The sequence below is a fragment of the Triticum dicoccoides genome, chromosome 3A, assembly GCF_002162155.2.
Source record: "Triticum dicoccoides isolate Atlit2015 ecotype Zavitan chromosome 3A, WEW_v2.0, whole genome shotgun sequence".
NCBI classification, from domain to species: Eukaryota; Viridiplantae; Streptophyta; class Magnoliopsida; order Poales; family Poaceae; genus Triticum; species Triticum dicoccoides.
In genome coordinates, this window is record NC_041384.1 from 601,505,423 (window position 1) to 601,515,183 (window position 9,761).

The following is a 9,761-nucleotide window of genomic DNA, read 5'->3' on the forward strand; positions in this document are numbered from 1 at the left end:
TACCTCGAGATCATATGAATAAGTTCTAACCTACCTCTAGGGATAAACATGCCAATCATTTGAAAATGCCTTGAAGTATACATCAAGTCTTAGGACTCCATCTTGAGTACGCCAAGGGCCACGACTTGCGTGGTCCATTCTTTGGTTGTCGGTGGGTCCTCGGCCTGACCCATTAATGGTAGACCCATGTGGTGAGCACCCCCTAATTCAGGACACCGTCATTAGCCCCTGAACTAGTCCTCAAGCCAAGGACACTTGTTCCTTCCTCGAAATAGTTATCTTCTAGTCTTCGGCTTCGTATGCGAGTTCCATTTCCACGTGGGCTCCTAGATCTGAGGACTCATTGGGATTCGAAGTCCTTCTTATGTTCCTTCATAGGCTTCTCCTTCGATTGTGGTCGTGCATGAGTTTGTGAAATGATTTATTCCAGGCAAATAAAGGGCATCTTCTAATAAAGCCCTCCTCTGTATAGTTTATTTTTACTGGGTCCGATGACTCCCTTAGCTTAATCGTGAAGGCTAGACTCGTGGGTATAGTAGGCCTCATTGGGCCGAGCCCTAACAACTTTCGGCTGAAAACCGAACTGTCACCACTTACCGCGGAACTGGGCATTCTCATCAATAGTCATTACCCTCACTATATCGTGGCCCAAGGCAGTTTCTATTGGCACGTCCCGTCCATAAAGATACCGTGCTCTGGATTTTTGGTGATATCATTAACGAAATCCCTTAAACCTCACGTGCATATATTGCACATCGTATTGGGAACAGGCGGATTTACTACTTGATGTTGTGCCCCTTAATCTTTTACTAATCTATAAAAGGGAAACAATGAACCTAATTCACCCCATGCTCCCATTCCCGCTCTATTGTCAAGAACTCTCTCAAGCTCAAGCGCCCCGAGATATGCTTTTCAAGCTCCACCTTCGCCCCCTCACCCTTTGCCTTTATGCACCGTAGAGAGATGGCTGGCAAAGGGAAAGGCATCACCACTCCGACGTCTGAGGAGAAAGATGCCAGCAAGAGGGAGCAGTGGATGCCCTCCATCGTCACCACCGATACCATCACCGAGCTTCAAGCTGACGGGTACCTTCTCATACGTCTCTGTCGTATCTATAATTTTTGATTGTTTCATGCCAATATTCTACAACTTTCATATACTTTTGGCAACATTTTATATTATTTTTGGGACTAACATATTGATCCAGTGTCCAGTGCTAGTTCCTATTTTTTGCATGTTTTTTGTTTCACAGAAAATCCATATAAAACAAAATCCAAACGTGATAAAATTTTACTGAGACTTATTTTGGAATATATGTGATTTTTTAGAAGAATCAACGTAAGACGGTGCCTGAGGTGGCCACAAGGCAACAGGGCGTGACCAAGGGTGGCCGCGCCGTTTTGCCTTGTGACTCCCTCGTAAGTCGGTTGGTGCCCTTCTTCCGCCACAAGAAATATAAGTTTTGGATAAAAATCCCCTCAAAATTTCAGCCCAATCAGAGTAGCGGATCTCCGGGAATTTAAGAAACGGTGAAGGGCCAGAAAACAGAAACATGAAACAGAAAAGAACAGAGAGATAGATCCAATCTCGGAGGGGCTCCTGCCCTCTGGGAGCCATGGAAGCCATGGCCCAGAGGGGAAACTCTCCTTAAATCTAGGGGGAGGCCAAGGAAGAACAATAAGGAGGGGGGCCCTCTCCCCCTCTCTCTCGATGGTGTCGAAACACCGCTGGGGCAATCATCGTGACGACGATCTACACCAACAACTTTGCCGCTGTCATCACCAACTCTCTCCCCCTAAAAGTGCGTTAAGTCGACTAGAGGGGGGTGAATAGGCGATTTTTACGAATTCTTCACTGAGGAATTTTAGGGTGAGGAAATTCCTAAGCGAAGAACTACTTGCAGCGGAATAAGTACTCGGATGCATACATGACATAACATAAGCATGGACATCATGATGAATTGGAAACAAACACAGAGTAAAGAAAAGCGTAAGCACATGATACAACAAGGTGAAGACAAACAGACTGAAGAAATTGAGAAAGTCTTCAGTCAAAGCCTTCAAACATATATGAACAAGCACACAACACAGTAATGAGGAAATAGAACCAGTTAGCTCGGTGAAGACAATGATTTGGTACACCAGTTCCAACTATTGTGACAGTTGTACGTCTGGTTGGAGCGGCTAGGTATTTAAACCTGAGGACACCCAATCCTGGACACATAGTCCTCACCGTATTCTCCTTGAGCTAAGTTCACACAGACCTCGCCCAATCACTCGTGGTAACTCTTCAAGTGACATCCAAACCTTCACAGACTCGGTCACTCGGTGATCCACAATTTCCTCTTGGATGCTCTAGACCATGACGCCTAACGGTCTGGAGGATGCACAATCCTCAAAGGTAACAAGCGTCGGTTCCACATAGGAACACTCTCTTCAGTGATGCTCACTTTGGTTTTTTAGGTGTTTGGGTTTGGGTTTTCCTCACTTGATGATTTTCGCTCAAAGTCCTCGGAGGATGGGATGCTCTCAATGACAAGTGTCAGTTTCTCGCAGAGCAGCCAACCAGCTAGTGGTTGTAGGGGGAGACTATTTATAGCCTAGGGAGCAGCCCGACATGATAAGACATAAATGCCCTTCAATGATATGACCGTTAGGTGGGTGAATATTTTGGGACAGCTGGTGCGTAGCACAACAACGGTCAAAAATTTGGTTATCAAATTCCTCAGGGCTATCATGTTCCTCACTTGTAAGCAATCCGCACTGGCGAATTCCTAACTCCTCAGTCAGGACAAATTCCTCAGAGACCAGAAGAACTTTGTCTCTGTCACTAAAGAAATTGACTGAATTGTATGAGATTTCCAATGGCTTCACTCGAAGGGATTGATAGGTGTAGGATATTGAGTTGAGCATCACCTGGAAACTTTTCCTTAGTTTTACCTCAACCCCGTTTAATAGTATGGTGTTTCCTATGACTCAAGAAAGTGAAAATGAAACTCCGAAAACAAAAGTCTTCACGCTTCATGTTCCTCACATGAATATCAAGACTTCATGGTCAACAAATTTCTTCACTTTCAAAGTCTTCAGAAAATCTTCAGAAATCCAAAGTCTTCAGTTGAAGACATTCATTTTTAGGGGTCAACTTTCTCTGTAAATTTCAAACTCCTCATAGACTTATAGACCTGTGTACACTCACACACGCATTAGTCCCTTAACCTATAAGTCTTCAATACACCAAAATCACTAAGGGGCACTAGATGCACTTACAATCTCCCCCTTTTTGGTGATTGATGACAATATATGTTAAGTTTTCAATGGGGATAAACATATGAAGTGTAAATACTGATATTGAGGAATTTGATTGCAAGATATAGAAGAACTCCCCCTGAAGATGTGCATAGTGAGGAATTTGCTTTTGAAGCAATGCACATTTGAAGAGTAGAATCATGGAGATCTCCCCTATATCTTGTAATTCATACACGCATTTAACATATGATATGAAGAATTTGAAATGCATGACGAAATATGGTGACTGATGTAATTCAGCATGCGTGCATTATCATACATGAGGAAATAGCATGCATAAGAACATAGCAAAGAGTATCAAACCACCATCGAACTTAAGTTTACAACTCGACCCAATAAATATTCAGAAGAATGAGAGTTGTAACTTAGCAAAAAAAATGCCCATATAAATAGACCCGCTTGAAGACTAACTCAAATTTCCCCCCTTTGTCATCGAATGACCAAAAGGGATGAAAAATGAGGACTAACACCCCTGAAGAATATCATCACTGAGTCGATGGAGGAGCGCCAGCGTTGTTGGGGTCGGTTGTTGAAGCAGGGCCTGCCGCAATGTCGTCCAAATCTTCATTTTCATCAGTGTCGCGCGATGAAGAATAAGAGCTGGCCACCAAGTGAGGAACTTTGATCTTCTTGAATTTCTTCGAAGGTGGCTGAGACCAGTCAAAGTCCTGCTTGTAGCCCATCTTCTTGAGGTCATCTTCTTCGTAGAGATGAGTCAGAACAGTCCAGGTGCGATCAAATACTTCATGGAGGTAGTAATGGTTCTTCTTCACTGAATTTTGAGTGATGGTCATGTTCCGAAGAATTGAACCAAACTGACGCTTGACCCATTTATGGTTGCGACCGACCTTCTGGTGAAGACCGAAGAAAAGCTCACGATCAGTTGATAACCCACAAGTATAGGGCATCGCAACAGTTTTCGAGGGTAGAGTATTCAACCCAAATTTATTGATTCGACACAAGGGGAGCCAAAGAATACTCTCAAGTATTAGCAGCTGAGTTGTCAATTCAACCACACCTGAAAACTTAATATCTGCATCAAAGTATTTAGTAGCAAAGTAATATGACAGTGGTGATAACGGCAGCAAAAGGTAACAATAGTAAAAGTAATGTTTTTGGTATTTTGTAGTGATGATAGCAATAGCAACGGGAAAGTAAATAAGCGAAGAACAATATATGGAAAGCTCGTAGGCAATGGATCGGTGATGGAGAATTATGCCGGATGCAGTTCATCATGTAACAGTCATAACCTAGGGTGACACGGAACTAGCTCCAGTTCATTGATATAATGTGGGCATGTATTCCGAATATAGTCATACGTGCTTATGGAAAAGAACTTGCATGACATCTTTTGTCCTACCCTCTCGTGGCAGCGGGGTCCTTACAGAAACTAAGGGATATTAAGGCCTCCTTTTAATAGAGAACCGGAACAAAGCATTAACACATAGTGAATACATGAACTCCTCAAACTACGGTCATCACCGGTAAGTATCCCGATTATTATCACTTCGGGGTTAACGGATCATAACACATGATAGGTGACTATAGACTTGCAAGATAGGATCAAGAACACTCATATATTGATGAAAACATAATAGGTTCATGTCTGAAATCATGGCACTCGGGTCCTAGTGACAAGCATTAAGCATAGCAAAGTCATAGCAACATCAATCTCAGAACATAGTGGACACTAGGGATCAAACCCTAACAAAACTAACTCGATTACATGATAAATCCCATCCAACCCATCACCGTCCAGCAAGCCTACAATGGAATTACTCACGCACGGCGGTGAGCATCATGAAATTGGTGATGGAGGATGGTTGATGATGACGATGGCGACGGATTCCCCTCTCCAGAGCCCCGAACGGACTCCCGATCAGCCCTCCTGAGAGGTTTTAGGGCTTGGCGGCGGCTCCGTATCGTAAAATACGATGATTTCTTCTCTCTGGTTTTTTTCTCCCTGAAACACAATATATGGAGTTGGAGTTGGAGAGGCAACATGGGGCCCACGAGGTAGGGGGCGTGCCCTAGGGGGGCAGGCACGCTCCCCACCCTCGTGGAGAGGTGGTGGGCCCCCTGGCCTTCATCTTTTGCAGGTATTTTTCTTATTTTCTGAAAAGTGGCTCCATGAAGTTTCAGGTCATTCCGAGAACATTTGCTCCTGCACATAAATAACATCATGGTAATTCTGCTGAAAACAACGTCAGTCTGAGTTAGTTCCATTCAAATCATGCAAGTTAGAGTCCAAAAAAGGGCAAAAGTGTTTGGAAAAGTAGATACGTTGGAGACGTATCAACTCCCCCAAGCTTAAACCTTTGCTTGTCCTCAAGCAATTCAGTTGACAAACTGAAAGTGATAAAGAAAAACTTTTACAAACTCTGTTTGCTCTTGTTGTTGTAAATATGTAAAGCCAGCATTCAAGTTTTCAGCAAAGATTATAACTAACCACATTCGCAATAACGCTTAGGTCTCAAGTTTACTCATATCAATAGCATAATCAACTAGCGAGCCATAATAATAAATCTCGGATGACAACACTTTCTCAAAACAATCATAATATGATATAACAAGGTGGTATCTCGCTAGCCCTTTCTGAGACCGCAAAACATAAGTGCAGAGCACCTTTAAAGACCAAGGACTGACTAGACATTGTAATTCATGGTAAAAGATATCCAGTCAAGTCATACTCGATGTAAACTACCAGTAATGAATGCAAATGACAGCGGTGTTCTCCAACTAGTGCTTTTTAATAAGAGGATGATGACTCAGCATAAAAGTAAATAGATAGGCCCTTCGCAGAGGGAAGCAGGGATTTGTTGTAACACCCCGAGACTGATGTGCCAGGTGTCCTCCAGTTATTCGCTGTTGTTGCCATGTCTTTTGCTTGCGTGTTGCATCTTGTCATGTCATCATGTGAATTGCATCATCATGTTTTCAAAACTCGCATCCGTCCCGGTCTCCTCGTTCCTTCCGTTGTCCGTTCTGAGCCCATACACACTTGCACGCGCCCGCGGCATGTCCGAAATAATATTTTATAAGTGGCCGGAAAATGTTCTCGGAATGGGATGAGAGTTGACGTGTGGTCTTATTATAGTGTAGATAGACCGCCTGTCAAGTTTCATCGCATTCGGAGTTCGTTTGACGCCCCAACGTTTAACTATAGCGACATTATAACCGGTCTAACGTCGGACGTTTTCGGTCTCCGGAAACCGTGCCGGGCTGCATCTCTCCCCTCTTCTCTCAGACCAACCCGCTTTTCACAATCCGCCAGACCCAACCTAACCTCTCTCATCAGCCTGCAACCCTCCTCGCGCGCGTGTCCGAAAACTTGTTCCGAACCCGACCCGGACAGTCGTTACCGTTGTGTCCGGATCATCCCCAAACATCTACAAAACATCTCCGTTTTGTTATGTGGACTCCCTAACCTATTTTTCTCGACCGCCCGATTTTGATCGGAGGGATGAGTTAGCCCCTAAGCTAAACTCATCTGAGATAAATATCAGTCAAACCCTAGCCTATCATGTCCCATCCACCGAATCCCCTCACCCGCCGCCGCCAGTCTCTTCATCGGGATCCAACCCACAGCCACCTACTCCCTCCCTCGTTTCTTCCACCAGTCCAACCGCACCCACCCAAATCAAATCCTGTCTTGATTTCCGTGCCAACCCAATCACCCACAGCCTCGCTCGATCCAGATCGAGGGAATTGTCCCCAAGCACCGATGGCTCCAACCACTCCCTCCAACCAGTGCCAACGTGCCCGACCTTCCTTGCATGAGTTCAGGGAGCACGAGCCCTCGTCAGCGCGCCGCCCGGTGACCCTACCAGCCGGCGACTTCGACCTCGTTAGCCCCGTCGCCGCCGGCGACCTCATCCACCAGGGCATCGCCCTCATCCACCAGGCCAGACCACCCGCTCTTTCTTCCTGTCCTCCTCTTCTTCTCGTCTCTCCCTTCTCTAACCTCTCCCTCCCTCTCTTGTGCCATAGGAGCAGCGCCATGGATGACATGCGCCCGAGCTCCTCCCTCCAACTAGAACGAGTGCCACCGCCGCCGTGCTGGAGATGAGTGCCTCGCGCTCTGATCTCCTTCCTCCCTCCCTCCCTCTACTTTCCCTCGTTCCTCATTTTCTTCCTCTGCTTGCAACAGATCGAGCCATGGTGCCCTTCACCTTGCGCGAACTGCACGGCCGCCGGCCATGGAGGCCACCGTGCCGGCCCTCAAGCGCGTCGCCCGCGCTCCTCCCTCGCCTCAGACGCGTCACCGACCTCTGCCTTCCCTGCTCCAGACCGAGGCGCCCCAGTTCCGCGCCTGCTGGCCACCGAAACGAGCAGGAGCTCGTCCATGGGCACCTCCTTTTTCTCCCGTCCTCAAGCTTGCCGGAGACCTCCGACGTCGACGGAGCACCAGCAGAACCAGGAGCCCTGCTTCGCGCCCTCCTCCTCGTCCTTCGTCGCCTGGTGCCGTCCCGCTGTGCCGAGCCCGCTGCCAAGTCCCACGCCGCTGCAAAGGAATGGCTACGCTGCCGTCGCCGTGATCTGACTCGCCGAATGGATCGACAAGACCCTGCAAGCGCCCCTGCCATGGCGCCTTGGCCTCCTCTGCTTCCCACATCGCCGGAGTCCATCGAGCCCCATCCGCCGCCGCGCCCTGCATCGCCTGAAGCCGCCCTGCGTCTCGCCTCCTCTGTCTGCTCCTCTGCATCAAGCGAGGCCAGGAAACCGCGCCCGCATTGACTTCTCTCGTGTGGATCCACCCAGGCCTCAACCGCCTCCAAGCCCAGCACCACCAAGGCCGGCCTACCTCTCCTCCAGATGGGCCTCGGCCCAGGGTGAGCAGTCACACCCAGCGCCCCACCTTCCTTTCCTGCTGTTGGCCCAGTTCGTGTTTCGGCCCATATCATGTTTTTCCAGCGTCTGCGAATTTGTGTATTTATCCTGAGACTGCAAATTTGCAGAAAAGTCCCTAGTCAACATGCATATAATAACTAATTAACCGTGCATCGGATCTAAATAAATTATATATGAAAAATGCTTAGTTTTTCATCTAGTTTAATAATTTGCAACTTTCATCTATGTTTAAAATGTTTAAAATGATGTTTGTTTAAATTTGCCCCTATGCCATGCTAAAATGATTAATTTCATAACTAAATAACCGTAACTCGGAATTTAATAAACCTTATATGTAAATGGGGTAGAAAAATGCCTAGTTTAACATGGTGGCTTTACTTTGCATGTTTAACAACTCTAAAATATGGTTTAGGGCAAAGCAGACCTAACCTAATATATGCACATGAGGAGTTTCCGGATTTGTTGTTTGTTGTTCCCGGCCTCATTTAAACTTGACTAGATAGGTAGTTTTGCTTTGCTTCACCCTCTTGCCATGTTTAACAACATTTAATATTGTTGGGTACATAAATGATATCGAACTAAATAACTTGAACGTGGTGTTTCGTCAATATGCAACGGAGTTGCATATTGAGCTCCACTTAATTTGTAGGTTTGCTTGTGCACTTTGCCATGCCATGCATATTTAAACCGGACATGCATCATACTTGGTTGTGCATCATGCCATGATTATGTGGTGGTTGTTTACTATGTTGTTTGCTTCCATTTTCGGTGTACTTCTTCTCGGTAATCCGGTAATGTCGTGTTGTGAGGATTCTCGACTTCGTCCGTTTGTCTTCTTCATGGACTCGTTCTTCTTCCTTGTGGGATTTCAGGCAAGATGACCATACCCTCGAAATCACTTCTATCTTTGCTTGCTAGATGCTCGCTCTTTTGCTATGCCTATGCTATGATACCTAGCACTTGCTTATCATGCCTCCCATATTGTTGAACCAAGCCTCTAACCCACCTTGTCCTAGCAAACCGTTGTTTGGCTATGTTACCGCTTTGCTCAGCCCCTCTTATAGCGTTGTTAGTTGCAGGTGAAGATTGAACATGGGGACATGGGGATGTTGTTCCTTGTTGGAACATGTTTACTTGTTGGGATATCACAATACCTCTTATTTAATTAATGCATCTATATACTTGGTAAAGGATGGAAGGCTCGGCCTTATGCCTGGTGTTTTGTTCCACTCTTGCCGCCCTAGTTTCCGTCATATCAGTGTTATGTTCCCGGATTTTGCGTTCCTTACGCGGTTGGGTGATAATGGGAACCCCTTGACAGTTCGCCTTGAATAAAACTCCTCCAGCAATGCCCAACATTGGTTTTACCATTCGCCACCTAGCCTTTTTTCCTTGGGTTTCGCAGACTCAAGGGTCATCTTTATTTTAAACCCCCCCGGGCCAGTGCTCCTCTGAGTGTTGGTCCGAAACGGGCAGCCTGCGGGGCCACCTCGGGGCAACTCGTGGGTTGGTTTTACTCGTAGTTTGACCTATCCAGTGTGCCCTGAGAACGAGATATGTGCAGCTCCTATCGGGATTTGTCGGCGCATCGGGCAGCTTTGCTGG